The sequence below is a fragment of the Callospermophilus lateralis genome, chromosome 6, assembly GCF_048772815.1.
Source record: "Callospermophilus lateralis isolate mCalLat2 chromosome 6, mCalLat2.hap1, whole genome shotgun sequence".
Taxonomy (NCBI): domain Eukaryota; kingdom Metazoa; phylum Chordata; class Mammalia; order Rodentia; family Sciuridae; genus Callospermophilus; species Callospermophilus lateralis.
The window spans coordinates 2,517,458-2,522,193 of record NC_135310.1 but is presented as its reverse complement, the minus strand read 5'-3'; the positions used below and the strand labels follow the sequence as shown (position 1 = coordinate 2,522,193).

The window sequence follows — 4,736 nt, the reverse complement described above, 5'->3', positions numbered from 1 at the left end:
CCATCGGCGACTCACGGGCAAGACCACATGGCCCTGCCTCTTCTACACTCAGCTTTTCACCAGCAGTGAAAGGTGGTCGATGCTTCTGCCTGCTCGGGCACAAACGCACCTGGGGATGCCACCAGAGCCTCATCTGGGTTACGGGCATCGCCAGACCAGCCTCGGTGGAGGACCTCGGGCATGGCAGAGCCTGGGTGAGCTTGAGGGGCACCCCTGCAGGTCAGAGAGAGCGGCATGGCCTCTGGGGGCTCTCCCTAAGCCCAAGGACTCCACGCTGACAGCCCAGAAGCAGCTATTGCCCAAGCCACAGTCAGTCCTAGAGATCACGGAGCTCCTCTCAGAACTGAGGCTCCGAATCCTGCTCCACCAGCGCTCAGCCAGCAGTGCTCTCAGTGGGTGTCTGTCATGGGCCCCGCACCCACCCATGCTTCCTGTGACCCTCACCACCACCCAAAGGAGGAGGGACCCCTCTCTGCTGAAAAGCAGCCTGGGGCTCAGAGAGGTTTAGCAGCCCACCTGAGTGTTCAGAGCTGGTCAGTGGCCAGGTTGAGTTTAACTGAAGTCCTCTGTCCTGCAAGGCCAGACTCAGCACGGCCCATCACTGGTCCTCAGATGGGGTCTTCAAACAGCCCCCAGGGCAATGAGCTAAAAGACAATGTGTGTGTGTGTGTGCGTGTGTGTGTGTGTGTGAGAGAGAGAGAGAGAGAGAGAGAGAGAGAGAGAGAGAGAGAGAGAGATTTCACTGGCAATTTCTTAAATTATTGATTATAAAGATGAAATCATCTTTTGATGTGAACATTTGAAAGACATTTCCATATACTAAGACTTCAACTTTTAAAGGCAGTGTTGCTCACAAGGAGACCATTTAACAGGATTCTTCCATGGCTCAGGCTGAGTCAGGGCGCTGTGTCACCTGTCTGAGAGACAGCGCTGGACTCTGCTGTGAGGGTGAGGACTCTTGCCTAAGGAGCAGGACTGACGCCTTGAGCACTTTGCAGACTCTGTCCCACCTCACAGGACACTCTGCAGAGCAAACAAGTTCTGGCATTTCCCACCCAGTCTCCTTACCAGGAAGATGGTCCAGCCATGATGGGAGGCAGCCTTGGGTAGAAAGCTGGACAATCAGAAACGGAGACCATTTGACGACAACCCCGGGGCAGCTTGCTGGGCTGCCCAACTGTCAGTGCCCATGTGTAAATTCCAGAGGGCAAAAGTGTCGTTCCGGAAGCCCTGGGACTTTGGATGGTTCTGCCCCTCACCTCAGCACTGAGAAGCTGGAGGCCTGTCTGACCCATTCCTAAGGCTCCGTCTGGGCTCTGTGGGATTCTGCGCTTGGGGACCAACCCGTGTCCCTCCCTGCCTGAGGCCGATGGCTAACTTAGGTGCAGCTGCTTCCAGAGCCAACAGAGTAACTCGGGGACAATAGCGCTGCATGCGTTTGCAGATTTCTTTACTTACACGGGAGTCAGAGGGCCCAGCCGACCGAGAGAGGAATGTCACAGTGACGGCTTTGTGACATTTTCACCAAGTTGAGGAGGGCCCGGGTGGGGCCTTCTGTTGCTTCAGACATCACACCACACCTCCAGGGTCACTCTGGCTCCTGAAGACCTGAGTGACAGGCAGGCCCTGGGGCCTGCGCTTCCCAGCGCCTGTCACCTGCTGTGGAGGAGGCAACTGTGTTGGAGCCGCATGGCTTTCCTGCGAGATCAGCACAGGGTGCAAAGCTGTCGGCAGGCCCTGGGGCGGGGTGGCCCCGCACTGAGGGAAGTGGAGAGTCAGCCTGTGGAGGGTAGCGGGGCAGAGGGCCGCCCCTGGGAGCAGCCCTGCTCGGGAGCCTGAGGGCCGCAGAGTGAGGGCAGGCCCACGAGCCCCCAGGTCTGGGGCAAAGGCTGCAGGCGCCAGAGGCTCTGGTTCTGAGGACCCCTCAGAGCTGTGAGCGACAGAGATGTCTGGGGTTTCAGTCAGTCAGACTGGTGCGCCCGAAGAGAGCTAGCTTACAGACTCCAAGTGAGAGGACGAGCCAAGGTCAGGGTCTGGATATGAGGCGCCCCCTGAAAAGATCAGGGCCGCTCCAAGGGGCAACGACTAGACTGCAAGGGCTGGACCGCAGCAGCAGATGATCCATCTGGGGGATCAGCCATTCAAGTGGCTCGTGGGCAGTGACTGCAGGAGGTGCGGCATGGCCGGGGAAGCCATCACCGAGCAGGGGGCGGGGTATCCTTGGGGACCCTACCTTGGCTCTGGCTCCACAGTCTCTCTCTGCTTCCTCTCTGCCATGACCTAAGCTGCTTGCCTCCACCACCCTCTTCCACCATGATGTTCACCTCGAGCCCCAGGGACTGGAGCTGGCTGTCCATGGACTGAGACCGCTGAGACCAAGAGCCCAAAATAACTTTCCCTCTAGGCTGTTCTTGTCAGGTATTTCTGTCACAGCAACTTAAAGCTGACTAACACAGTCGTAAGGTCACCAACTCGTCTCACAGAAGAACAAACAGGTGGGCATCCTTCTGTCATATCCAGCAAGCACTTAAATCAGGCACAAGAGAGACACATGGCCCTGCCTTCCCTACGTGCCACAAAGCCCAAGTGGGTAGAGTTGAAAAGCGCCTAAGTGCGTCTCCTTAGGCACCTGTTTATTTGTAGATCATTAGCCCTGGAGCAGCAATGGCTTCTGAGGCCTTCTAAGCTACTCCTTATTCAGGCTAAATCTAACTCGTGGGACACGGTTGAGACCCATCTGCAGTAAGAACCAAGAGCAAGATGTCTCAGCCATTCACCCCTCAGCAGGCACACGGAAACCTGGAACTTTTGCCACCAATGCAGGATGTTTTTAGGGACTTAAGCCAGGAGTACACCATATTCTCCCCTGAGAATTTCCATGCACAGCTGAAGAAGCAGGTTGCCGTGTCATGACTCCAGCAAGTTCTTACCTGAAGCTTGTAGCAGATTTGGAGAGGTCTTAGTCAGCTCCTCACTGCTACGACCCAAAGTCCTGACAAGAAGAGCTACCAGAAGGAAAAGTTGACCTGGGGCTCATGGTTCAGGTGTTCAGACAGCTGGCTCCATTCCTGGGCTCAGGGTGAGGCAGGACATCCTGGCAGAAGAGTATCGCGGAGGGAAGTGGCTCAGGACATGATCAGGAAGCAGAGAGAGACTAGGTTCAGCTCCCAAATATGTATTCCCAAGGGTCACCCCCAGTGACCCACCTCCTGCAGCCTGCAGTCACCACTCAGCTAATCCCATCAGGGATCCTTTCACCGACTGGGTTAAGTCTCTCAGAACCCAAGCCTAACCTTCCATCGTCTCACACGTGAGTTTGGGGGACACCTCACATCTAAGGACTCTAGACGGAGACTCTTGACTTCATCTCACGCAAACTCCCTCTGGCAATCAGTAAGGCTGATGCACCGTCCCCTGGCTCTGAGGGCAGCCGTTAATCCCCAAGAATTTCCATAACACTGACAGGGGCGCGTGTCCTTGTAACTCAAAGGCTCTCTGTGAGACAACCTGGAATAGCTAGACGGGGGTGTCCAGGGGACACAGCACCAGTGGTCGCCATGTGGCTACAGCTGCCCACCGCCTTATCTGAGCTGCCCTTCCCCACGGTAGCTCCAGTGGCCACAGGAGACTCCTGGGCCCACACTGTGCATCAGCTTTGCTCCTCCTCTGCCTGGCACAACCCCACCCCTCTCACCCTGAGAAGCCCCCACTCATTTCCAGTTCTCATGTCACCACTTGTGCGTGGGCTCCCCTAGTTCTCCCCCCAGCCTGAGCTGTACCCAAACCTTCCCATCCCAACAGGATCCCTGTGCTCCCTGTCCTGTCTCCCACCCGCTTGCACACCCTCCACGGAGTGTCCTTTGGCCTCCTCCTCTGTCCCCCTCCACGTGGTTGGGCAGCCACTCAAGCCCAGGGCTCCAGTGATGCACGTCCCTGAGCTGTGGAACAGTAGGTACTGAGAGCCACTGCCGGGACTTCAGGAGGCATGGGCTGCATGTAGGGTGACCAAAGTCCCCCAGAGTCCTGTCACTTACCTTGGCTAAGAGGAAAGAGACCGTGAAGAGTGACTGGCTCCTCCACCCAGCAGGGACCTGGGTCCTGATGGTGGCACTCCTTCACGGGACACAGTGCCGCGGTCTGAGCTAAGCCACGCTTCCTTCACACCAGGCTCTCCAGATCCCCCGGGTACTTAGGAGCGTGAGCTGACCTGAGTCCACTCCAGGGACCTTCACTGTGCCACTGTCCTGGGAAAGCCGTGCTCAAAGTCCCGAGAGGTGTTAGTCAGCTCTTTGTCACTGCGACCCAAGGACCTGACAAGAGCAAGTATTAAAGGAACAGTTCATTTTGGCTCATGGTTTCAGAGTTTCAGTCCACGGATGGGCGACTCCACTGCTCTGGGCTGGAGGTGAGGTGGAACATCATGGCGGAAAGCAGCTCAGGACATGGAAGCCATGAAGCAGAGGGGCCCAGGGGAAGGGCACAAGGGAGACGCACCCTTCCAGGGCACAGCCCGGGGCCACCACCTCCAGCCAGTCCACCTGCCTTCAGCACCACCCGGCTCAAGCCGGGATGGAGGACAGGTCACAGCTCTCACCGTCTAGTCACGTTACCTGCTGCATCAACAGGAGCTTCTCCCAGACGGCTCAGGCCCTAACCACACACCAGGATCACAGCCAGTTTCAGCAGGTAGGAGAATTCACCACTCGTGGTGGGAACGCGGCAAGTAGAGGAAGCAC

At 57.1% G+C, this 4,736-nt stretch overlaps 1 long non-coding RNA gene across 2 annotated transcripts; it reads right to left on the bottom strand.

Annotated features, from left to right (window-relative positions):
* Positions 1 to 373: 373 nt before the first annotated feature.
* On the bottom strand, positions 374 to 4,256 carry LOC143641805 (uncharacterized). 2 transcript variants are annotated; one of them, XR_013155499.1, is made up of 5 exons: positions 4,208 to 4,256; positions 4,035 to 4,113; positions 2,931 to 3,094; positions 1,459 to 1,659; positions 374 to 645 (listed from the first exon to the last, which is right to left on the bottom strand). It is a non-coding gene; the product is annotated as an uncharacterized LOC143641805 (long non-coding RNA). The 2 variants fall into 2 exon arrangements; XR_013155498.1 differs by lacking the exon at positions 374 to 645 and having other exon boundaries at positions 866 to 1,659.
* Between the last annotated feature and the right edge of the window lie 480 nt (positions 4,257 to 4,736).